The sequence below is a fragment of the Anser cygnoides genome, chromosome 5 (genome assembly GCF_040182565.1).
Source record: "Anser cygnoides isolate HZ-2024a breed goose chromosome 5, Taihu_goose_T2T_genome, whole genome shotgun sequence".
NCBI classification, from domain to species: domain Eukaryota; kingdom Metazoa; phylum Chordata; class Aves; order Anseriformes; family Anatidae; genus Anser; species Anser cygnoides.
This window is the reverse complement of record NC_089877.1, coordinates 47,529,552-47,556,839: the sequence shown is the minus strand read 5'-3', so window position 1 is coordinate 47,556,839 and position 27,288 is coordinate 47,529,552. Positions and strand designations below refer to the sequence as shown.

Sequence of the window (27,288 nt, the reverse complement as noted above, 5' to 3'; positions counted from 1 at the left end):
TCTCTAGCAGGCATATTTAATTTCTCTTTACTTGTTGCTACCCTTTGTTACACATAGCCATATTACAAAACAAAGGCATTTTCAAATCTCTGCATTCTGTTAATCAACATCAGTCCACATCACAGTAGCTTAAGTAAATTGTTTTTCATTTCATGACTCACTGGTGCAGGTGAGCAACACCAGCGAATACAGTCAGAGATGCTTTTGGAAAGAGAACTGCAGAGAAAGCCTCTCTGAAAACATCTCATTCTCTTTCTTTGAAAACAGTACTAAATTGAAGATTATTAGCTGTATAAAATCCAGTCTGGGAATTTCAAGCTGCTGACATTGTGGCATTGAATATACAGAGCTCAGCAGCAAGACGCCAGCAGCAATCTGAAACAACCTTCACCAGACCCCCCCCCATCTAATAACTACTGATTCAGAGCATCATTGGATGTGCAGCCTCCCAAGGTTATTGAACAACAATCCTATTTCTGCTAATAGTAGGCACTCCTAGTTCTTTTATAATTAGTCACCATGGAATTTTTATAAAGGTTATTGGGTTGAAAGCTGATACTATGATTTGTTTTAAGGAGGAAGGAAAACACACAGACACATGCACTCACACATTCACACACAAACAGAGCAAAGGAAATTAGCTTTCTACCACTCATTAGCAATAGTCACAGTTACCTCCGGCATTTTGTGCATACATTGCAGCCCTTTTATGTTCTGCATCCTGAGTGATTATTGTGCTGGGAGAAGCTGGGACCTGAACATCTGCAGCTCCCCTAAAGCCACTTAGTTGGTACACTCTGCATGATCTGCAATGGCCACCTAACTCAAACACAACAGATATTCCCGGATCTAGCGGTGAGAACATTAAATCTTTCCTCCAGCAGACAACATGACTGCACTTCCTACTGCGGATAAGTGGGAGCTTGTGTTCTGTACATTGTAAACTGCAACTGGCTGGAGAGAGTAGAGGTTGCCACCTTAATGGTGATATTTCTCATTTATTCAGTTTTAAATAAAAGTTTTACAACTTCGCCTTGTGATTCAGCAATGGCGTGGTCAGCAAGCTAGTGTGACATCAGATTGATGCTGTCTGTTTTAGACCTCCCCCTAAAGGTCAGTGGAACGAGGCATGAATAGGAAAACAGGCTCATCAATAATAATATCTTTTATGTTTCAGACTGCTGAGCCGTAAGTCAGATTGTTATCACACTGTAATGCGTGGATGCAGGCAGGTTTTAACACCCATAAAGGCAGCTGTATCTGCAACATGGGAAGCTTAAATTTTAGCTTAAATATTTAGAAAATGAATACTGAAATGACAGATCTGATGATTCCACAGTGTTTCTACCCTAATAAGCACTGAAAAGCATAACTGAAAAAGCACAGACTGGATTTGGGGCCCAACTGATCTATTCTTTTGCCGTTGAAGAAAAGCACAGCTCAGTGCTGGTGTTTTGCAGAAATCTATCACAAAAGTGTTGGCTGGGGAACACGTGCAGGGTTGCAGTAACGAGAGTGCTCTGCACAGTCTCAGGGATGTGTGCTTGCTCTAAATACATCCATGCAAACACATCGACATCTGTCTGCCACTGCCCTTGCAGCGATTGCACTGCTTGCATTTTAATGCAGAAATCCTCTGCAGAGTTTGCCTAAGTAACACACACAGTTTGTTAAAATGAGTTCAATTGCTCTCTCTTCTTCTGGGCCTTCCCAAGTCTCAAAGAGAACCAAAAAGTAGGATTTCTTACTGAGCATCAGGAAACACAGACTGTGTTTTCTGTTGGGGAATGTGCAGTGTTATCCAAGTTTTCTGTTTGCAATGAAAAACCAAGTTATCCAACTACAGGAGATGCATAGCTCTGCTATGATGTAATTCATTTTCTAAAACAACCAGGAAGGGCCACACATTTTCCCAAACTTATAAGTATTCCATTACCAATGAGATTTCATCCCTAAACTACAAAAATTAAAGTGTTGGTTCATACTGCAAAATTGCTTCTCAGGTCATGTTTGCTAAACTAAACAAATACTCTTAGAAGTCTCAGATGGAAAGCCTCTTAAAGCCACTCTTAGCAACTTGTGTCATTTGAAAGACAAATTTATTTCCTCATTGCCTATATCTACATTTTCATTTCAAAGGCTACTATTTTGCATTCAGTTCCAGCATGCTCAGCCATTGTCTCCCCCTATCTCATTGTTAACAGATGTTCTGCAGGTTGACAGTTATTGCTGTGTGCGAAGGGAAAATGAAGTTAACAGTTACATGTGGTATTTCCATGATCAGCACGCATGTTATCATCCTAATCAATGTATCATTCAGTAGTCTTACCTTGTTTCCAGGCTTGATTTAAGATACATTTTGAAAACATAAAATCAGTGTGTGTGTCATTCTGTTCTTTACTCTCTTTCACAAATAATTTGAAAAGTTATATATTGCTGAGGCTACTGTGATTCATTAAACTAATATTCTGTTTCTGGCAAATGAACTGTGTCCTGTGAAAGGATATAAAAAGTAGAAAGAAGTTGGACTTGATTATTTTTATTAAAGTGACACTAGAAAGTTTTAATTTGTGAACGAAATATGAGGAAAATATATTGATAGTATGCAATAGTGCTTTAGTATTCAAACTATGTCAGAAAATATTTTTGCTTTGTCAGAGTTTCATTATCTTAGACGATGTCTCTAGATTTTACAGATTCACAGATTCACAGATTCACAGATTTCTCTAGGTTGGAAGAGACCTCAAGATCATCGAGTCCAACCTCCGACCTAACACTAAGTACTCCACTAAACCATATCCCTAAGCTCTACATCTAAACGTCTTTTAAAGACCTCCAGGGATGGTGACTCCACCACCTCCCTGGGCAGCCTGTTCCAATGCTTAATAACCCTTTCGGTAAAGAAGTACTTCCTAACATCCAACCTAAAACTCCCCTGTCGCAACTTTAGCCCATTCCCCCTCGTCCTGTCACTAGGCACGTGGGAGAATAGACCAACCCCCACCTCTCTACAGCCTCCTTTCAGGTAACTGTAGAGAGCGATGAGGTCGCCCCTGAGCCTCCTCTTCTCCAGGCTGAACAAGCCCAGCTCCCTCAGCCGCTCCTCGTAAGACTTGTTCTCCAGACCCCTCACCAGCTTGGTCGCCCTTCTCTGGACTCGCTCGAGCACGTCCATGTCCTTCCTGTAGCGAGGGGCCCAAAACTGAACACAGTACTCGAGGTGCGGCCTCACCAGAGCCGAGTACAGGGGCACAATCACTTCCCTCGACCTGCTGGCCACACTGCTTCTTATACAGGCCAGGATGCCGTTGGCCTTCTTGGCCACCTGAGCACACTGCTGGCTCATATTCAGCCGACTATCCACCAATACTCCCAGGTCCTTCTCGGCCAGGCAGCTTTCCAGCCACTCATCTCCCAGCCTGTAGCTCTGCTTGGGGTTGTTGCAGCCCAGGTGCAGGACCCGGCACTTGGCCTTGTTGAACTTCATGCAGTTGACCTCAGCCCATCGCTCCAGCCTATCCAGATCCTCCTGCAGAGCCTTCCTGCCCTCGAGCAGATCGACACACGTACTTAGCTTGGTGTCATCTGCAAACTTACTGAGGGTGCACTGGACGCCCTCATCCAGATCATCGATAAAGATATTAAAGAGGACCGGCCCCAGTACCGAGCCCTGGGGGACTCCACTAGTGACCGGCCTCCAACCAGATTTGACTCCATTCACCACAACTCTCTGGGCCCGGCCATCCAGCCAGTTTCTAACCCAGCGAAGCGTACGCCAGTCCAAGCCCCGAGCAGCCAGTTTCTCGAGGAGAATGTTGTGGGGAACGGTGTCAAAAGCCTTACTGAGGTCAAGGTAGACCACGTCCACAGCCTTTCCCTCATCCACCAAGCGCGTCACTTGGTCATAGAAGGAGATCAGGTTCGTCAAGCAGGACCTGCCTTTCATAAACCCATGCTGACTGGGCCTGATCGCCTGCTTGCCCTGCAAGTGCCGCGTGATGACCCTCAAGATAATCTGCTCCATGAGCTTCCCCGGCACTGAGGTCAAACTGACAGGCCTATAGTTCCCCGGGTCTGCCCTCCGGCCCTTCTTATAGATGGGCGTCACATTGGCTAGCCGCCAGTCAACCGGGACCTCCCCCGATAGCCAGGACTGCCGATAAATGATGGAAAGCGGCTCGGCCAGCTCCTCCGCCAGTTCTCGCAGTACCCTCGGGTGGATCCCATCCGGCCCCATCGACTTGCGCACATCCAAGCTCCGTAGCAGGTCGCCAACCATTTCCTCATGGATAGCGAAGGCCACATCCTGCTCCCCATCCCCTTCCACCAGCTCAGGGCACTGGGTGTCCGGAGAACAACCGGTATTGCCGCTAAAGACTGAGGCAAAGGCGGCATTAAGCACCTCAGCCTTTTCCTCATCCTTAGTAACTAGGTTTCCCCTCGCATCCAGTAAAGGATGGAGATTCTCCCTAGTCCTCCGTTTCGCGTTGATGTATTTGTAAAAGGATTTTTTGTTGTCTTTAATGGCAGTAGCCAGGTTGAGCTCCAGATGAGCTTTGGCCTTTCTAATTTTCTCCCTGCACAGCCTCGCTACATCCTTGTAGTCCTCCTCAGTGGCCCGCCCTTTTTTCCAAAGATTATAAACCCTCTTTTTTCTGCTAAGCTCCAGCCGCAACTCTCTGTTGAGCCAGGCCGGTCTTCTTCCACGCCGGCTCATCTTTGGGCACGTGGGGACGGACCGCTCCTGTGCCATCACGATTTCCTTCTTGAGGAGCGCCCAGCCTTCCTGGACTCCTCTGCCCTTCAGAACCGCCTCCCAAGGCGGTTTTCTCATCCTTTTTTTTTCTCTCATTTTCTTCTTCTCATTTTCTCATTTTCTCACTTTCTCATTTTCTCACTTTCATTTTCTCATTTTCTTTTCTTCTCATTTTCTCATCCTTTTTTTTTTTTTTCTTTCCTGATTGGGTTATTATTATTTTTTTAATTTTATTTTTTTTTCCTGTGGCATTGTGGTGTTATGACATGCCAGGACATATGTCTGCAGTCCCTTAGGATTAGCAAGTTTGTGCATCTTCATACATGCATATTTTAGTACATGTATAAATACATATTTTTATATAATAAAATGTATTTTATTTAAATTTTATGTCTCTGTATATTTTGTATTTATATTTAATTACATGCACAATTATACACATATTGTGGTTTTGGAACAAGACTATTTTCGGGCTTTTCTTCACTATATGTGTGATTAGAAACTCAGTATGATTTTTTAAAAATACAATTATATGTTATATACCAGCTGGAAGCTAAGAGGCATGCATTATGAACACTGAATAGTTTGAAAGCCAAAATAGCTTCTCAATAATATATTGTCAGTAACAAAAGTTAAAAGATGATTTTTCAAGTTTTCTCAAAACAAAAACCAGAGGGACAAAAAACATAAGCTTTCAGCAAAACAAGACATACATATCATTTCACTGAAGTGCTACCATGCATGCCAATATAAAGTGTCTGGGAATATTATTTCTCCTCCTTCTTCTGCACAGAAAAAGGTGGATTTGTTCCATTCAAAAAGATATTTAGATTTTGAAAAATATTTTAATGAAGATTGTAAAAGGAAACAAGTGGAGTATAAAAATTACAAATTTTAATCTTTAATTCAAAGCAGCTCCTTTTTGAAATTCTTATCTTAGTAATGGCAATTTTAAAATAAACATTAAAGATTAAACAAACATTTCAGAATTATCAGCATGTTTCAATTTATTGACCAAATAATTTGATATCTTAATTTTTCTGTATCATTTTACATGTATTTGATTATTTGACTTAATAATTTAATAACAAAATGTGAAATACACTTACTAATCAGCTCTAAAATAAAAATGTGAGTTCATCTGAGTAGAACCTATGTAGAAACCTATGTCTGCAAAATTTCTTTCCTACAACACAACTATTCATATAATTATCTGCCCAAAATAACTAATTAGGTATACATCTAGAAATCAATTGAACAAATATTCAGATGTATGAATGTCCTTTTGTATTAGTAATATATCACAGACAATATAAATAGAGCTACGCTATAATTGCCAGGTTAATATTATGATGTGATATTAACTTGCTAACATCATAATGATAGAATCTGCATTTATCATTATCTTTATTTATAATGTTCACAATCAATTAACTGAGTCAAATGTAATTCTAATATGTGATTTCTATTTCCTAAAATACCTACAGTTTCCTTTGTTGATAATATACTGGGTTTTGTTTGTTTGCTTTCAGAACACCGTTGAAATTCAAATACAGTTTTAAATTAAAATGAAATTTTAAAATCCATTTTAAACCACTAAACCTTTCTGAAATAAAGCATTTAGAATTTTAAATGTTGACATAAAAAAATCAGATATCAGATATTTGTTCCTTTTTTTTTTTTTTTTTCCTAAAGTTTTAATACTCATTTCTAAGATCAGAGATGAGCTGGAATGAATGCTCTGGAATTATATATATATATATTTAATAAGAAAATTTTGGCTTCGATTTAGAGAATTAAAGAAATAAAAATTAGTGTCTTCTGCAGCAAATATATATATTATTAAACAACCCTGTCCTATCAATTTTCATTCTGATGTCCTTTCAAAATGAAATATGTTAGTTACAAGCTTAGCTTTCTGAAAAAAATAGCAAGGAAAAAAACATGCAAAAACTTGAAAAAAAAAAAAAAGGCTAAATGGTAACAGATCTTATCATAGACTTCCTTCTGTGGAACACAGAAAATCTCAATGAATAAAAAATCAAGATCCTCAAAAGAAAAAAAAGGAGTGAGGTAAGTTTATTTACATAATTATTCATTTTACAGCTCTTTTGATCTGGGCTCCAGTCCAAAGGTCAGAGTCAACTAGTCAACTATAAGTGTCCTCCTTGGTAATATAATATGAATTTCAGGACCTAATTTTCTCCACTTTTTTCTTCCTGCATAATTTTATTGCACATTAAGTCATCATAGAAAACCTCACCACCCCAAGCACTTCTATGCAAAGACTCTATACAAATTCTTGCAATATTAATCAATAATCATTAACTGGAAATAGAGACAAGACTACCTCCTTAATGTTGTTGGGGCTTTGAGAGCATCCATAGGGTTTGACTGCCCTGGATAGTCCCCTAGCCCCCCAGCATACCCTAGCCCCCTCTGCCCCACCCTGCACCTCAATTTTAAGCTCTAGCTGATGGTGTCTGGGAATATCCGAGTGCAGAGCAGGGCCACAGATTGCTCCTGCCTCCCTGTCTGGGTGATGCTACACCAGCCAGAAAAAACGCTGAAGGGGAACACCGTTACCATACTGAGCATGCTCTGTGTCCTTTGCCCTCAGATGCAGAGAATGGACTCTGGCCTGTTTTGTTTTACTGTAATATTAAGCTGAGACACCACAGGAACTGTGTATTTTGAACTATATCTTTTCATCACTGTGCAGAGTAAATAATATTGAGTATGTGAAAGTCAGATGATTGTCTAAATGACTTACAAAATATAGTGAAAAATATCAGAAATATTGAGACTGAGCCCTCTTTTATGAGGCAGAGTATTAATGAAAGAAGCTGTTGTTTAGGATTCATCAGCGTGTATAGTTTACCTGACATCATTTTTGGCATAGAAGTCAATACTCTATAATCCCTAATGTAGACCAAGTTAGAGTGCTAGGCTGTTCTGAGTCAAAAATCACCACAGGCCTTTGCTATATTTCACTGTTTGAATTTGTCCACCAGGAAATCAAGAGACATCATGTAGATACAGGAAAGAGAGACTTTCTGTCATTCCAAAGCTATTTGAATCAAATGTATTCCCAAAATTTAAACAACAATGCACTCTTGGTGTGATGTTTCTTCGAAAACACTTTTTTTTTTTTTTTAAAGCAGTTTGCACATTTTAGAGTAAACAGCAGCACTATATGAGCTTGCCTATTAAACACTTAGCTGCTTGTAACTATTCTTATTAAAAATACTCGTCTAATACTTGTCTAATGATTGTAGCATGAAACTGCTTGCATTTGACAATACGGTACTGCAGAGATGCAAAAGCTGACAAACTTCACTATATTAATAATACTTATCAAAATGATTTATACTGTAGATTTGTTGAGTATTAATCCCTGACTGGGTGATTTTTGATACACTTCTAAACCTTCAGCAAATCTATGTGGTATGACAGTGTTTGCTTACCTTGTATCTTTGGAGAGGTTTGACCACCTGTTCCAAGATATGACTGTTATATCTGAGGGAAGGAGAAGAGAAAGGGGAATGTCTGTGTGACAGATTTATTCATTTATTTTTAACTCATTCAATTTCTTAACCTGGGTGGCCTCATTTAGACTAGAGTGATAAAGTCACATTATTCAGTAAATAACAGATTGGAATTAGATTAAATTACATTTTAGTATACTTTTCACTTAATACTTACTATAAATGATCCATCTCTTTTCCTCTTTCCTCCTCAATCCAAATTAAACCTTTGCAAAATTCTGATCCTATTTTATCCAGACTTTTAATCTTCTCACTATGCAATACATGCATAGAATAAACCAAATATTAAATTCCTATATTAGGATAAGAAGTTGAATTTTAAGAATTCTCACTTTTTTTTTTTTTTTTAAGTAATTTTACTTTAAGCATATGATTCCATGGTCCTAAGACCAGGTGAATCCTGACAAATATTGTGTTTAACTACTCTGTTTGACTTAAAAGTTAAATGATTAAATTCCTACAAGCAATCAGAAAAATAGGCTTATCTAAAATTTGTAACAACCTGTGGGGTCATTTTGCATAAGACAGTGTGAGTCCATGTTAACTTCCCTGCTGACTGATGACAGTGTGTTAAATATCTAAATACAGATACATTGGATTCTTAGCTCTTGCTTGGATTATTTCCTGGTAGACTAGTGGGCTACTTTGCGTAGCCTCACAGGTTCTCTGCATTAGAATATGAGCCTAAAAACTCCTTGGAAGTGCTCATTTTCATACTACTTTTTCTGATTTATTTGTTCTATAAAGAATTCAAAACCAAGATTTGCTGCACTGTGATCTAAGCTTCACATTAAATGATTTAAAACTACCCTGATTTCCTTTTTGACTTCAAGTAAGAAATATGGAATACTTCACCCACACACATAGACTTCCATAACAGGTTCATAAAATACATTGCAAATGCCATTCTGCTGACTTATGCAGTTATTTAGCTATTGATCCTGCCTTGAATTCTTATTAAGATGATAATTGATATGGACATGATAAGTTGAGGGTACTCACAAAAAATTTTATTCTGGTTTAGGTCTAGTTAAGCTTTTTTATGATGTTTAGCAGAATGTTTTCTTAGATTCCTTAAATCTCCAAACTGTTGATTAACTACTCTCTTTCCAAGGAAAGTGAAAGACATCTGTGACTTACACTATTTTGCACCTTACTATAAGTACCAGATGTTACTTGGTCAAACCATTGCCACTGTGGAGCTATGTAAATGATATTTTAGGAAGATTGTTCATCTTCTTTCAAAGGCAAGTAGTGTGAGTTAGATAATACTATAGTGAAGTCTAGAGTGAAGGAAGTCGAAGCAGACTAAAAATGGACCTAAGTATGTCTGACCAAACTATTTTTTTTTCTTTTCTTACAGCAAATTCAGAAATAAAGGTAAAGATGGTAATACAGGCTGTGCATGTGAGATGATTAAAATGAACATCTTCTACTTCAGTTTCACAGCACAGTGATGAGAACTGAGGAGCACCAACCCTTATTGTGTTCGTGTAAATCACTTTGAGGGAACTCATTTCCCTGAACTTCAGACAAGCTGCCTAACTCTTAAAAGGCTAAACTAGTTATTCAAGCATCTTTGATAGGGGAGAAAAATGAGCATGTTCAAAGGCAATTACCTGTGTTCAAAGCTAGGTATGCAATGCTGTAGTTTAACAATCAGTTTAAACCAGATTAGGCTGACAGGACTGCAGAAAGAAGTGGCTCTGTCCTTCTTCTGCAACCCTATTTCTCCCTTGTGTCAGCACAAGCATTTACCTTCCAGCTAAAACTAAACAGCTGGGCTTTTGCCATGTTAGTTTTAAGCAAGATCAGTTTTCTGACCTACTTCACTGTGCAGCTTTACGAAGTGCCCCCAGGAGAGGGAAGATGGCAGGAGGGTGAAAGGGGAGTGATAGAAACACTTCTTTTGGCATCAGTGCCAGATGCTGCTGCTGCAAATTGATTGTTAAATTACATGTAAGATGCAATAGGTTGCCTGCCTCTATTGATTACAAATAGTTACTGTAAGGATTACAGATGATCACTGACTGGGTTATAAGGGAGTCACAACCACTCTGAAGATGCTTGTGTAGAGCTTGTGTAGCTGAAAAGAATTGCTTTAAAACATTAGACTTCTTTAAACAAAAGTAGATTTCTTATTGAAAAAGAAATGATTTTTTTTTCCTAAGAACTTTTCAAAACATGCTGTATACACAAACCTAAGGAGAATAGTTTTTAATAGACATCAAATAATTTATTCTCAGAATACTTAATAGATACATATTGTACTTATTTTTTAATTTTAAGTATGCATAAGGGAACTAAATACAAGACTAAATCATATAGAAATATGGGAGAACTAGACCCACAATATATCTTGTCTACAGTTTCTAACAAAGGCTTGAGTCCCTTGGGATTCATATGGATTAAAAAAAAAATAAAAAATAAAAAGGAAAAAAGTAATAAACTGTAATGGAAAACATGTTTCTGTTCTGTGCCAGAAGGGATTATAATATTCTGAGTACTATATACCTCTCTGAATGAAAAATGGGCACAAAAAAGGAGGAAGGAGGTGCATGGGGGAAGGGAGGAAAGAAAACATACATTTGTTTTTATATCTTACAATATGAATGGTTTGAAGGGGCTCATTTGATAAAAAAATAGTTCTTTTATCTTTTAATGCACCAAACAGGAAAAAAGCTCAGACTACTTTTTACAAAAGAAGAGGAAAGGGGAGAGGGAGATCTCATAACAGACTGAAAACTTCCTATTAGTTTGGAAGCAGGACATTTAGATGCATTTTCTGGAGGTACAAGATTTTGTTAGAGAGGCTGATTTCCTTCTCTGTTCTCCAAAGACTTTGCAGTAAACTTTGTCTGCCCAGCGCTCCTATGTACAGCAGCACTGATCCAATTCCAGGGACAGAATTCCTCCTCCATTTAAGGAACTGATGACCAAGTTGTGTAGGAGTCTCTGGCTTCAGCAGTCTTTTGTGTTGCTGTATTTTATTGTTATTCGCTGTGGGTAATTGAAAGGCTACCTCTACTATTAGAAAGAGTTGTCCCAAGTATAGAATTATGGTTTTCGTGGAGATTTGTCATCAGCATGCCAGAACACCAGTTAAATTCAAATTCTGCCACACATTACATAAAACACATTACATAAAACTGAAAAACTTTCTGAGGTTGGCTTTCCCTTATATCTTAATATATGCAAGCTTTGTCTGGAAGTTTTTGATAAAGCTTGGCAATGAGTCTGGGTAGCAGGAAGGTACTGACAGTTATAGCAAGAATGTTAACATTGTTCTGTTTTAGGTTAAAACTTGATTTTTACTTTATCCTAAATCAGGAGCTTTAGGCAGTTGTCAGGTATGAGGTTGGTCGAATTAGCTTGGATAAGATTTGAACTGATTTACCTTTTTAGTCAGTTTGCTTTGTCTTATGGTATGTCCTTTCCTGCTTGTGGATTGAACGTTATTCATGGCCTCTGAAACATACCACACCCAATCAATATTACCAGTTAGATGTAGTCAAGTATTCAGTAATTTATTATTATTATTATTTTTTTTTTTTTTTTGCAGAGAAATATTTTCTTTCTTCTGGAATTCGTGATTCTTAGAGAAAAAATGGCTCTGACTTAGTTTTTGCTTTTGTAACTAGTATTGGGGGAAGCTAAAATCCCAAACTCCCCAAATCCCCAAACCAGGTTTTTCTAACTTTATCATTGAATAGAGAAAATAATCCCTGTTTATCCAAATTCTAATCTTTTCAATTATTATGACCTACTTGATTTCACCTACTTTTAAATCTGATTCAGTTTAGAATTTAGGTTTTCATTGTGAAGTAGAAACATTCATCTTCCCCTTTTATGAAGTTTCTGAAAGTATTTAACAAACGCTTCTGTTAACTAAAATTGAAAAATAGTTGTTTTCTGAATGAGAAAAATATTTTTCTGTACTCCATTGGATTGTCTTATACATTTCCTAATATTAAGGTTCACCTGTTTTTTTTTTCTTTTTTTTCTTTTTTTTCTTTTTTTTTTCTTTTCTTAAATATAAGAGCTTATTAGTAGACAACTCAAGTAGTCATTCTGTTTAAAGTCTTTTTCTTACTTATAATCCAATTGTAGTCTACTTATATAGACTATAGTCTATATATGTAGTCTGTTCTCTTTTGTCTAAATCAAAACTATTTTTTTCTCCAAGTCTTGATGCCCTTATTTTAAATTACACAGAGATATTTAGGAATTTGTCCTGGTTAAAAACTGAATATGTCTCTCATATAAAAAAACTAGTTTCACAGACTTTGTAAGTTTGGGAATCTCAGCTTTTGTCTGTAGATTCTTAACTGTTTTATTCCATTCCTCAGCCTCCAGCACTATAATTGAAAAGATCACTTCCACTGCTTCCTATGTCCACTCCTACTCCTGACCCTGGACATTTTTCATTAAACAAAATAGATACTAGCACTATTTTCAATTGCAATTTGACATGATGCTCTCTACACAATTTCTGAAGATAAAGAATATCAAATAGCAGTGAGAAGTCATATTTGATGAACTATGATCATTGTGATTACATAAATGAGAAATGGTGGAGAAATGCTGAGATACACTGACACATACTGAGATTTTTTAAAAAGTAGCTAGAACAAAGACTAGAAAAAAGAGATAGTGTGCACATAACTTCTGAAGACTAAAACTTGGCTAAATATCTTACCCATAAGAGGAAGAAAACAATTATTATTGTGGTAAGAAACTTTATTATTCACTGAGAAATTAACACAACTATTGAAAGATATTTTCTAAATCTAAAACTAATAGAGCAACAGAAGCTACAGGAATAAAGTAAACCAATACAAGCTTTTGTGTGGTTTTTGGCATAAAAGCAAAACAAAAGCTGGAGCAAATCATAGTTGATATAAACAGTAGAATCCAAGGTTTGTCTGATATCATTTATGGAATTTTAATTAATACAGACTGGTGAAGCTGTCAGACTACAGAGACTGAAGCAGAAAATTAGGAGTACAAAAATACGTTTCATACAACTCAAGTTAATGCAATTTCAAATGCTATCTTTTTCCTTTATAGTTGTGGCAAAACTTTAAGTTTTGCTTGCCTCTATTGGTAGTTTGTCTTCTTACAGACCTGTTTCCGCTTCCTGAACATTTATTTAGGGTGCAACCATTATAACACACAAAACAAACCAAAAAAAAAAAAAAAAAAAAAAAAAAGGAGCTCTTTTAAAATGTTGAATTATCTAATCTTTATTGATTAATATTATAATTTTGATTAGAATTTTAATCTGATATTAAGCCATTTGTTTTACTTTACAGAAAATAGTCAAACTGGGGATGGCTATTCAGTCTATGAAACATCTGAGCCTCTCAAATAAAAATAAAGCTTGTCATTAAAACATAATTCTCCTGAAAAGAAGTGTTATCCTCCTTTCAAAGACAAGGAAGCACATAGTATTGTGTTTTCTCAAGTTCAAAGAGTCAATCTGAGGTCGAGGGCTGAGCCTGGAATCAAACTGAGGTCTTCTGAGCTCATCCTCAGTAAGGTGCCAGAAGAAATTGTCTGTCTCTCCATCAATCAAGCTAGGTTGATTTCTGGCAACAAAATCTATCCTTACTCACACATCTTCAGGAAATGTACACACCACTTATTCTTGACAAGAGAATATTTTCCACCAATCCATCTGGAGGTATGCCAGCAATATACTTTATTCCTCACCTTTTCATTATAATTAATCTGCTGTTATTTACTTTATTAAAAAACACATGTACCTTATTTTCTCTTTAGATAATTCTCCAATGCTAAATCAATGATGGGGCGAAACAATGGACAAATTCACCTTCTTTTTTGTCTTGTGAATCTATGAACAATATGTCATAGAATTTAAGGTCTACAATGGTGTAAGCAATCTCAAAAGTAAGAGAAAATGGGAATGTAGTTTGAATCAAAATAAATTAACTACCTTGAGTTAGTAAATTGACTCACCAAGTTAACTGGACTAATATTTGGCTAGTGCAAGAAAATTAAGGACCATGTGACAAAATCTGAGCAACAAAGTAGAAACTGGTACAGAAAAAAAGATCAGTACATAGACCACAGGAATCGAGACTGGAAAGAAGATCATATCACGTCTTTAAAATTAATATATATATATATATATAAAAATCAAAAGGGTGTGGGAATTTCCCAGATGAAAACTCAAAGGCAGAAACATAAAACCTACAATGAATGAATACAATCAGGGAAAATAAACGAAAGCTTTGAGTCAAGTAGAAATAGTGCCCTGAAATTGGAGCCATGTGTGACATAATAAATGGAATAAATGCAAGTTAAAGAAAAAGTTTGTTTTGTAAGATATTAGATATATGGGAAACTGTGTCTTAGTGGTAAGAAAAAAAAAAGGCAGAGAGAAGTGGAACAGAAAGACAAGAAGTTAAAGGGCAAAAATACTTCTTTTGGTCATTTAATGTCAACACACTTGACACTACCACATGCAACTAGTACATGCAATCAATACAAATGAATAAAATATTCAAAGTCGCGCAGACTAAATATAGATATAAACAGAGCAAAAGACAGTAAAGAGAGGATTATGGTCAAGAAAACAGACATTTAGTTCTTCTCAATATCCATTGTATGTTTTATCAGTTCTCAAACACAGGGATAATACATAGGGAAGTCTGCTTCTTGAACTTAGGTAACACATGACTTTTTGCAAATAGCAGTTCTTTTCATCCATTCCTACCCAGTGAGGACAGCTTAAGCATCATTTGAGGTAGATAAGTGGTCACAGATGAGAGCAAAAGACAGATGACTGTGCCACTCAGTGGAACTAGAAATAAGCAAATAAGAACCTGGAACAAATAAGCAAAACCATGGAACTCATCAGAGTTTTCCCACTGATTCAAGATGTCGTCAGTATTTAGTTCAGAATTGTCCCTTTTTCCATAAGAGACAAAGTTAAAGAGGAAATCATGTAGAAGAAACTTCCCTGGAATACGTTTATGACCATAAATAATTCATCATTATGTAATGATAAATTCCCCCCACTTCAGCATTATACATTTAGAGCTCATATAATTCCACAAAGAATGGCATGGAATTGAGATACTTAATTTTAACTTTGGTTATTGCCCAAAGCTTTCAAGATTAGCTTCCTTACGGTATGGTTCACACAGCTGTATTTTATCATTAACTGGCAAAACCAGAGCACAGACATAGATATAGAAGCAAAAATAACAGCGCTCCTAACTCTAATAGAAACCGTGTGGGCCAAATAAAGGACAAATACATGGCTAGAGAAACAGGCAGGGCTGCTGAACACTTCCATGACATGGAGATGTTTCTATTGGTTTTTGTTTGTTTGCTTGTGTTTTTTTTTTTTTTTTTCCTGACATCATTCTCTTACTAGTGCCTCACCTTACAAAGTAAATGGTTCTAGAATCTGGTTCTTCTGGATCTTCTAGAACATTACTCTTTGGTGTATTTACTGTAGGTGTGGAAAACGATGTTTCATCACCTTGCATCTACAAGGCTCTCCAAGCCTTTATAACCCATGATTTAACAAGTGACTATAATTCATGGTGCACATTTTGATAGCTATTAAAGAGGATAATTCACTAAAATTCATTCTCTCTACCTTTACAAGCAAAATAGTTAGGCATGGTTTTATCATACAATTTTAAATCACTTAAATTGACACACAGTTTGAATCCTTGATATGTTACCTTTTGTTAGTCAAGAAAAAGAAATATGTCTCTCAAAATATTAAAGTATCAGACAAATTGACCTGCTCTCTTGAGGAATGTACCCAGTCTATTGGGTTAAGAGAGACAGTAGGGAAATAAATACGTACCTTTTAAAATACTCTAATCAAGTGACTAGTGTAAGGTTGAATTAGCCCCTCAGACCTAATTCAACAGTGCTGTTACTAAAAGTTGTAGGATCTAATTCTTGTAGAAAATGTGTGTTTAACAACTGCACCAAGTCCAATAATGACAGAATCTCAAAACTTTTTCTTTTTTATTATTTTACTTTACTGAGAGAGCCTTTCCCTTATTTTGCAGCATATCTCTTTTCACAGGTACTCCTATTTTACACATTATTCAGTCCAACTTAGAGGTTTTGAGCTTGTGCAAAATTCTGTGAATGTTTTTAATCTTAGTATAGTTTTGTAGTGGAAATTCAATAACTGGAAAATTCTATATTAGTGTTTTATGAGGTCTGAATTTTTTTATAGCTAATTGTAGCTATTTGCAGTTCCAATGTTTAAAGCCATATAAGACATTTCATTAAGCATCTAAAACTATTTTTTTCAACTGTTGAACCTCAATGACATTTCAAATCAGCAATGTTGTATGCCTAAATGATAACTTTTTTCCTGAACTTTCTTCTTGACAATCAATATATTTGTCTTTGCAGTCTCCTCTGAGACTGGTAAATTGTACACTTCCCCATTTTACAGATGAGAAAATGCAGCTTAAAACTCAAATGCCTTGTTCAAGATCAGACAGACGTTCTGCGGCAAAACTACAGTCTTTAAATCCCAGATTACCACTGTAGTCATTGGACTTTTTTTTTTTTTTTTTTTAAGAATGAGCCTCTCTGACAAATATTAGTTTTGAACTTGTTGACTTCTGAAATTACTTTTCTCTTGGAAATGACAAAGATATGTTAAATATTTTACAATATTGAGAAAATTGGTTGTTATACAATTTTCATCAAAGTGAAAGTCCTGAAATACGAAAATGACAGTATTTCCCCCTAGTGGCATTCCTAATGTTTGATAGTATCTGTATGACATTATTTCCCTCCATCTTTGTCTTCTGGCTTATTCCGTCCAGAGATTTTTCACTTATTTAGTAACTCAGCTTTTAAATTTCTTCAAAATAAATCATATACCTTGTATTACTACTTTACACATAAAATTGAAGAGAAAGAAGAAAAAATTTATCAAACCTTTTTTAAACTCAAACACGTTTGAAGTAAATGAACTCCAACTGTGTGGGAGAGCCCCCTCACAACTTTCAAAAACAACCCTGAGTCTTCTGGTTTGGCTTTTTTTTTTTTTCTCTTTTCCTTTAATGTTATTTAAAACTTCTCAAAGAATTCAGAACAGATTGCTTCTCTAAGAATTTGAACTTGGTAAGTGTCAACAGCTAGCTATGAGCAGAATAAAGAGGATAACACCATTTTTTCCCAGGAACTTCATCCACCTTTATTATTATTAAATCATCAGAATTTAACTCACCCAAATATCCCTCTGAATCCATATCACTGTTTTCTGATGCAGATCAGCTACCTAACAATGTTCTTTCCTTCATTTTACCAGTACAGAGTGAAGAGCTTGATTGACTTCATAATAACTTGATGCCTCAGTACACTCTGCATACCAGCTTATTGTAATGCAAGTATTTCTTCTTCATGTTGTTTATTCAATATAAAGTTCTATATAAACAGCTCTAAATAAAGCTGTTGAAAATCTTTATTATAGCACTGAGTTTAGTTAGGTTTAGGGATCAGTCTGGATAGGATTGACAAGAATATCAGCAGCTTCAGACAATAAGATAAACAGTCAAATGTTCTTCTAGAAAGCCTCTGAACAATTATGTCTACTACTTCTACTTATGACTCATTCTCTTAGTTATTAAAATATACTTTCTAATATTTATTATGTTTTTCTTGGTAACCTGGTTGAAAATTGTGTATAAGACAAACTTCTGACAGACTAATATAATGTTTTCCGCAGCCAACTCTTATTATATATTGAATCTTTTTATCTAGCCTCAGCACAGGTACCAGCACCTGTACATATATAAAGAATAAATTCTTCCCTATGCCTAACTTTCTAAAGAAAGATGAAGTCTTTTCAATGGGCTGGTATAATGTTGGTATGATTTAGAAACATTTACTTTACACCAGCTGAACCTACACTTTATCATTCCTAGAACCAGTTTCTAGAGATGCAAATAATCACAAATCTTTGTAAGATGTAGGATTAGATATATGCTTTCTGTTATTGTTTGGGAGAGCTGTCTCCAAGAAATGTGTGTCTTCTATCTCATTTTATCAAGTTGTTTCGTGTCAGGGCTTGTACTGCATCAGAAAAACAACATGATGGGGAAGGGAGAGAAAAAGAGAGAAGTAAAATATAGCTTTTGTAATGACTTTCCTTGATGCATTTGTGCAAGTGAATAAATGAAATATTCCCAAACTCATGATTCATGAACACTTTGGAAATTAGCAAAACTATATATAAATAATTCGTTGCACTACACTTTCTGATTCCAGAAAGTAAGTTTTCTTAAGACCTGTATCTTGGTTTTCTTTTTCTTCCACAATTGTATGGCAAATATATGTACCAGCTCTAAGAGAGAAAGGAAAAAAATAAATTCAGTAGGTTTACAGGGAAAAAGAGCACCTGAAGGTCTTTTTACACTAATGAAATTCTGGATGTTCAGGTCAGTGTTGGAAGCAGTTTGGTACAGGAAATGAAGTAGTTTTGAAGAAAGTTATGAAAGTTTTATGATGAAGATGGTGTTAGTATTTTTCTTTAGAAATTTATCAATTACATTCTTGTTAGTCTATTGGTTTTTTGGTAAGACACAGCAAGTTCTTTTCAAACTGCATGGATCTCCATGAGAGTTCACAGGTTATATTCTTTTTGTTAACTTCTCTTTTCTGTTTTCTTGTCATAAACAAAGTAAATTTTGAAGCAGTCCTTATGATATGTAGTCTGAACCACTAACTTCTTTTCTAAAATTGAATAGGTTTTTTTTCCTTCTATTTTTCTTTTTCTTTTTTTTTTTTTTAATTTTACTGATTTATTTTAGAATGGAGGAACTTAAACTTTTGTAAGATTTCTTATAGGAGATGGGCAGAACAGCTCATGAACAGTTATCTTCATGAATTTTCTAAATTCTTTACAGTGAACTGCTTTCTCTGTGAATGAGAAATGCTGTGTTTTGGCAAGACTATCAGATGTTTTGTATAACTGATATGAAAACTCTCTCTCTAGTAAATTTTTGAGATGTGTAAATCTGGAATTATTACATAGTCTTTTCATTTTGTTCCACAGAGATTCTTTCAATTTTTTCCATTCTTGCCATTTTCTTTTATTTAAATTGCTCTGGTTTTGAGAATTTCCCATGGTCAATGACAAGCAGTAAAGCATTAAATATACTTAAGAAAGACTGTGGAAAAGGAAAGTTTCCAAGATCTACTTCTCCCTTCTATCTACTTCTGCTTTTTAATAGCAGTGATGAGTTTATATATAAAACTGTTTTTGTTTTTGGAAACTGCATACAAACTTATGGGATAACTAAGCAAGGGCTAAGGTGAAGGGCTTAGCAGAAGGCTAAGTTAACTTGAATTTCCTTTCTTATATCAATGGATAAAATTGTGCATAAAAATTGTAATTTCAAAACTGTGAAATCTAGATTTGTATTTCCCAGAGTTGATTCTAGTTTTAATATGTTCAATACAGTGAAGAAGGGTCACTGTTCAAGGACCCTCAAATGTCTATCATTTACTGTATTTCAATAATCACTCCTCTAGTGGACTTCAGAATTTGAAAATCAGAGCTATTACAGTTTTAGCAATTAAGGACTAACATTTAAACTTTTCTAATTCAAATAAAGCTTCGTTAAATTAGTAACTAAAACTTTTGGGTTAATAGTAATGGAATTAGAGATATATTAGATTAAGTAAATATAGTGATCATTTTTTTCACCTGGTAATGCAGTAAAATATGTCAGTATTTTTTTTCAGTAACATAGAAAATAGTTAGAATATGTATATCAGAGTTCAAAAAAGTAAGAATCTCTGTAGCTATTGTACCTGTAATTCAGGGCAACTAAATATGAAAAAATATATTACCTTCTGGAATTTTACCAGAAATGTTGACTAGTAATTAAGATATGAGAAAAATACAGTGTTAGATGCAGTGAAGGGATAGACATCTAATCGTGCCATTTAGTTATTGTCCATCATGGCCTTTCTGTAAGTAGTGAGGGCAAAAGTTTTCCTATCCGACAAGATAACTGTGTATATTGATAAGCCATGCTGAGCTGTAAGCCAAGCTTACAGAAAAAGAATGAAGCTCCTGCACCTTGCCTTAATGAGAGGGCCCAGATTAGTGACCTTGAGAGGGCAAAGAAAAGATCTGTTCTTCACTGGCAGTAATGTGAACCATACAGGAATGACAGTAGGTAACTGCATCTACTTGTCTGAAATAAAGTGTTAGGTTTATAAATATCTCAGAAAAAAAGGTAGGGTGGTACAGTGGAGGGGTAACCTGGGATAACCAGGTAGTGCAGCAGGTGTGAGAGTGTAGGCTGACAATTCATTAATTTTCTGGTTAATGAAACGAGAGAAGAAGAACAGTGAATGTTGCCATAATCATTTTGAAATACTTCCATTCACTGTTGTTTGTATTGGAATTAGATCAGAACCACTGACTGAACTCATCCTACTGTTGTTTCCCCCCCAAAAGCGATATAGTTCTAAAATACTGCCAGAATTTTCAAATAACTTACCTTGATTTTCCTAGTGTCTACAAGCATTCAGGCAAAAAAAAGCAGTTGGTAACAGCTAAACAATTCATCGATACCTTTTGTAACTCCAAAGAAACACAGGAGAGAAAGAATATTAAGAGAATAAAATATTAAGAATATTAAGAGAATAAAAAGGCATCATCCAAGTGATGTGGGGGTTTGCAGAGGGTGTATGTGTAAAGAAATGGAGAAAAGGAAAAAAAGCTAGTGATTTCCTCTTTAAGAACAAACTTCGGCATGCTGAAAAAAACACACACATACACAAAAGATTTGAGGGAAAGAGGAGGAAAGTCATTCTTATATTTTAGCTATTTCCAAATGAGAAAGTAAAGAAAAGTCAATAGAAAGGAAAGGGAAAGGGAAGGGGAAGGGGAAGAGGGGAAGGGGAAGGGGAAGGGGAAGGGGAAGGGGAAGGGGAAGGGGAAGGGGAAGAGGAAGGGGAGGGGGACGGGGAGGGGGGAGGAGGAGGGGGGACGGGGGAGGGGGAGGAGGAGGGGGGACGGGGAGGAGGAGGGGGACGGGGACGGGGAGGGGAGGGGTAGGGGGTGGGGGTAGGGGGTAGGGGGTAGGGGTAGGGGGAAGGGGAAGGGGAGGGGGAAGGGGGAGGGGAGGGGGAGGGGGAGGGGAGAGGGAGGGGGAGGGGGAGGGGGAGGGGGAGGGGGAGGGGGAGGGGAGGGGGAGGGGAGGGGAGGGGAGGGGAGGGGGAGGGGGAGGGGGAGGGGGAGGGGGAGGGGAGGGGGAGAGGAGGGGGAGGGGAGGGGAGGGGAGGGGAGGGGAGGGAGGGGAGGGGAGGGGAGGGGAGGGGAGGGGAGGGGAGGGGAGGGAGGGGAGGGGAGGGAGGGAGGGGAGGGGAGGGAGGGGAGGGGAGGGAGGGAGGGGAGGGGAGGGAAGGGGAGGGAAGGGGAGGGAAGGGGAGGGAAGGGGAGGGAAGGGAAGGGAAGGGAAGGGAAGGGAAGGGAAGGGAAGGGAAGGGAAGGAAGGAAGGGAAGGGAAGGGAAGGGAAGGGAAGGGAAGGGAAGGGAAGGGAAGGGAAGGGAAGGAAGGGAAGGGAAGGGAAGGGAAGGGAAGGGAAGGGAAGGGAAGGGAAGGAAAGGAAAGGAAAGGAAAGGAAAGGAAAGGAAAGGAAAGGAAAGGAAAGGAAAGGAAAGGAAAGGAAAGGAAAGGAAAGGAAAGGAAAGGAAAGGAAAGGAAAGGAAAGGAAAGGAAAGGAAAGGAAAAAGGAAAGGAAAAAGGAAAGGAAAGGAAAGGAAAAAGGAAAGGAAAGGGAAAAGGAAAGGAAAAAGGAAAGGAAAAAGGAAAGGGAAAGGAAAGGGAAGGAAAGGAAAGGGAAAGGAAAGGAAAGGAAAGGAAAGGAAAGGAAAGGAAAGGAAAGGAAAGGAAAGGAAAGGAAAGGAAAGGAAAGGAAAGGAAAGGAAAGGAAAGGAAAGGAAAGGAAAGGAAAGGAAAGGAAAGGAAAGGAAAGGAAAGGAAAGGAAAGGAAAGGAAAGGAAAGGAAAGGAAAGGAAAGGAAAGGAAAGGAAAGGAAAGGAAAGGAAAGGAAAGGAAAGGAAAGGAAAGGAAAGGAAAGGAAAGGAAAGGAAAGGAAAGGAAAGGAAAGGAAAGGAAAGGAAAGGAAAGGAAAGGAAAAAGGAAAGGAAAGGAAAGGAAAGGAAAGGAAAGGAAAGAGAAAATAACCAAAGAAGAAATATGCCCATGAATGAGGAAGAAAAAAAAAAGCAACAACAACAACAACAAAAACACAAAGAAATAAAAGCCAGCACAGCCCTATGCTTTGACATTATGAATTACATTTAAGATCTCCAAAAGGAGGTTTTACTTTTCCTTTCTCCTGGATAGAAACAACTGTCAGAGTAGTGCATGTTGGTTCAGCACAATGCAGCTGGGGAGTGGTCAAGTTGCTTTATCATCAAACAGTCAATCAAAAAAAAAAACAAAACAACTCTCAGTTTTCATTAGGATTTCTAATTGTTAATCCTGAGCCCCTGAAAGAGCCCCTGTACTTGCTCTTCATACCTGTATTGCTTGGCATTTCCAGCTTCTAATTCAGTACTCTCAGTACTCTCAATATAATATCAGGGGCTAAGAGCAACATAAGCACAGCTCTGTTTGCAGCAAGCAGGCCATAGACTGTGCACAAATGTGAGAGCCAAGTTGATGCCACTATTAGCTCATTGATTTTCAATCATTTTAGAGGCCACTACATTTTGAAATTATGCATTTAAATTGTGATAGATTGCATCAGTTTATAACCAGGGAAGCGATAAAGAGGAAGCCTATGCTCACCTCTCAATAATGCAGCCTCTCCCAGTATTGTGCCTCAGTGATAATAGGAATACTATTACTTATGACTTTTTTTGATACTTAAAGACCATTAGAGCTCTACAGGATGCTATGCACTAGTAAACATTATTGTTTGACTGATGAGTCCACTTTTTGAGAGAGTGACTGTAGCGCTATGAAATCAGGTAATAAAGAGTTCAGGCACTACAGGTTTGCACTTAACTGCAGTTTATTATATTCCAGAGTTGATTCAATAGGGTTGAAAAGATAAGGTATAAATCAAGCACTTCCCTTCTCAGTACACAATCACTGCTACAAACCGCCACTTTTGCAGAAATAGGGAAAAAGTTTGGAAGAGGTCTCTGGAGGTCAGGTATTCTGACCTCTTGCTCAGCAGTGCTAACTTCAAATTTAGACCAGCTTCCTCAGCTTCTCCTCCAGACAACACCTGAGGATATCCTGTGAGGAAGATTTCATAATTTCTCTGGACAACTCTTTCCAGTGCTTTTTATGTTTTTTATGTTTATATTTTATGTTTATATTTTTATGTTTATATTTTATGTTCGATGTGAAGTTATCTGAATAAAGGTTAATCAGATTAATAGAAATACCCAGTAGGGATCAGAGGAATAATGACAGGGTGGTGGTGACCTCTGAGTTTACTGCCTAATAGAGCTGGCTTTAGCTGCCTGTGAAGAAGAAATCCTCTGCATCCTGATGTCCACTAGATTCAGCTCATGTAAGTATTCATTTATTGCAAATTGTGACTGTTTATCTTGTCCTTTCACTGTGCACCACTTGTTCTGTCACTTTCCAGGAAACATTTTCATACTTCTTTTCCTTCTTCACTACCACCTGTCCTCACTGTCATATTCTTCTGCCTAAACAAAGCCAGTACCCTTGTTTCTCCACTCTTCTTGCCAGGGTCTCCTGGTGTCCAGAACTTACCATCTTTCAGCTCTCACCAATGAGGAAGTCCACCTATCTTGAATCTAGCCTCTGTCAGTCCCTATTCCTGTGGGAGGTAAGTCTTTGATTCCTCTTCTGCACATTCTGAGTCTTTAAAAAAAAAAAAAAACAAAAAACAACAACAACAACCTTCCATTTTTTCCCCTTATGCTACACAGCGTGCTTACCACATCCTTTACCTGGCAGCTTAGTTATTCAACCAGAACACACTCTTACACTTATGAGGTTGTGTCACCACCAGCTACAGTCTCAGGGAATAACACGAGCTATTACATCAAATTTCTGCTGAATAGTCAAATACTCACTGCTAAATAGGTTGCCCTTCCACTGTTGTAATCTTTCAAACCTTAAGTACTTTTTTTTTTTTTTCCAAGTATATTATGCTGTACCATACTATCTTGGACACACCTTTGGGAAACTGGGCATGACACCAGCTGGGTTGCTGCTGACCAGATGGAGCAAGAGTATTCTGGTCTGGACTCATTGGCAGAGCTTTAAACTAGGTGCAGCAGGGAAAGGGGATGTATCTCTGAGTGACACAGAAGAATCAAGGAACACCAACACTTTAGGAAGCACTGGGAAAATATCTATGACTTGTCTCAAAGGAATTAGGGAGAGCTCCTCTAAAAAGGTGATGCAGCCAATAGCCCAAATGAAGTGCCTTTATACTGATACCTGCAACACAAGAAACAAGTAGGAGGGGCTGGAAACCACATTGCAATTAGAAAACTATGACCTAATTACTATCATGGAAATATGGTGGGAAAAATCACATAAATGGAACACTGCAGCTGAGGGCTACAAGCTTTTCAGAAGAGATAGGCAGGGAAGGAGGGATGGGGTGTCACCTTCTATGTTAAGAAATTGACAGATTGCAAAGAGATGCCTCTGAGAAACAGCCACAAACAGGTTGAGAGCTTGTGGGTAAAAATTAAGGACTGGACCAATAAAGGACATCTTGTGGTTGGGGTCTTCTACAGGCTGTCTGATCAAAGGGAGCCTGATGATGAGGCCTTCCTGCTTCAGCTACAAGGAGCAATGCACTCGCAGGCTCTCATCTTGATGAGGGATTTCAACCACCTGGATGTCTGCTGGGAAAGCAAGCTGTAAGCATCCAGAAGACTTCTGGAGTACATCGAGGATAACTTCCTGGCCCAGGTATTAGACAAACCAACCAGAGGAGAAGCATTATTGGACTTGGTGCTCACCAATGTGGGTGAACTCATTTAACGAGGTTAAGAACAGAGGCCGTCTCATCTGAAGTGACAATGCCCTGGTTGATTTCATGATCTCGGGGAATATGGGCCTTGCAAAGAAAAAATTCAGGACCCTGAACTTTAGAAGGGCAAAATTCTAGCTACTCAAAGACCTAGTGGATGAGATCTCCTGGAAAACTGTCCTTAGGGTTAGAGGAACTGATCAAAGCTGGCAACTCTTTAAGGACCCTTAGGGTGCAAGAGCTCTCCATCCCCATGTGTAAGAAATCAAGCAGGGAAGGCAGGAAATTGGCATGGCTGAGCAAGGACCTGATGGTCAAACTGAGGTGTAAGAAGGAAATGTACAGGCAGTGGAAACAGGGACACATGGCTTGGGAAGATTACAGGGATACTGTCCAGTGTAGGGATGGAATCGGGAAAGCCAAGGTACGGATGGAACTGAAATTGGCAAGGGTTGCAAAGAATAACAAAAACAGATTCTATAGGCACATTGGCCAGAAATGAAACGCCATAGAGAGTGTACCCCTTCTGATAAATGGGAAGGGAGAACTGGTAACAACAGACATGGAGAAGGCTGAGGTACTCAACAAGTTCTTTGCCTCAATCTTCACTGACATTCAGGCCTCTTGTGTCTCTCAATCCCTTGAACATCTAGGCAGGGTCTGGGGGGGCACAGTCCCTTCCCCTGTAACTGAAGAGCATGTCTGAAACCACCTATGGGATCTGATGGTGTGCATCCCAGGATCCTGAAGGAATTGGCTGATGTAGTTTCCAAACCTCTCTTCATCATATTTGAAAAGCCATGACAGTAAGGCAAAGTCCCCATTAAGCGGACAAAGGGAAACATCACTCCCATTTTTAAAAAGAGTGGAATGGAGGACCTGTGGATCTACAGACTGGTAAGCCTCACCTCACCTCTGTTCCTGGAAAGATCATAGAACAGATCCTCCTGGAAGAAATGTCAAGGCACATGCAAGACTGAGAGGTGATCCAAGATAGCCAGCATGACTTCATCAAAGGCAAATCATGCCTTACCAAACTGGTGGCCTTCTATGATGGAGTGATTGCATCAGTTGACAAAGGAAGACCAACTGATGTCATCTGCCTAGAATTCTGTAAGGCCTTTAGCATGTTCCCACACAACACCCTTAGCTCTAATTTGGAGAGATACAGATTTGAAGGGTGAACTATTCAGTGGATAAGGAATTGGGTGAGTGGCCGCACCCAGAGAGTTGTGATCAATGGCTCTATGTCCAGGTGACTAGCAGTGTCTAGCAGTGTCCCTCAGGGGTCTGTTTTGGGACCAGTGCTATTTAATATCTTTATCAAGGCATAGATAGTGGGATCAAGTATACCCTCAGCAAGTTTGCAGATGATGCCAAGCTGAGTGGTGCAATATATTTTTTAGAAGGAAGGGATGCCATCCAAAGGACCTGGACAAGCTTGAGAAGTGGGCCCACGTGAACCTAATGAGATTCAACAAATCCAAGTGCAAGGTGCTGCATCTGGATAAGGACAATCCTGGAAATGAGTACCGACTAGGTGAAGAACTCAGAGCAGCTCTCAGTGAAGGATTTGGGTGTCCTAGTGGATGAAAAGTTCAACACAAGCCTGCAGTGTGAGAGTGCAGCCCAGAAGACCAACTATATCCCGGGCCTCATCAACAGAGGCAAGGCCAGCAGGTCGAGGGAGGTGATTGTCCCCCTCTGCTCTGCCCTTGGGAGGCCCCACTTGGACAAGGTCTGGGGCCCCCAGCACAAGAAAGATGTGGACCCATTACAGTGAGCCCAGAAGAGGTCCATGAAGATTATTAGAGGGCTGGAGCCTATGAAGAAAGGCTGAGAGATCTGGGGATGTTCAGACAGATAGTGATAGGACAAGGGAGAGTGGTTTTAAACTAAAAGAGAGGAAATTTATATTAGATGTTAGGAGGAAATCCTGCACTCAGAGGGTGGTGAGGCACTGGA

General features: G+C 38.2%; 1 long non-coding RNA gene across 1 annotated transcript; it reads right to left on the bottom strand.

Moving 5' to 3' along the window:
* Window positions 1–1,543: 1,543 nt before the first annotated feature.
* On the bottom strand, window positions 1,544–26,526 carry LOC106033818 (uncharacterized). Its single transcript, XR_007165762.2, has 4 exons — window positions 26,237–26,526; window positions 24,084–24,194; window positions 8,224–8,275; window positions 1,544–2,229 (listed from the first exon to the last, which is right to left on the bottom strand). It is a non-coding gene; the product is annotated as an uncharacterized lncRNA (long non-coding RNA).
* Window positions 26,527–27,288: the final 762 nt, after the last annotated feature.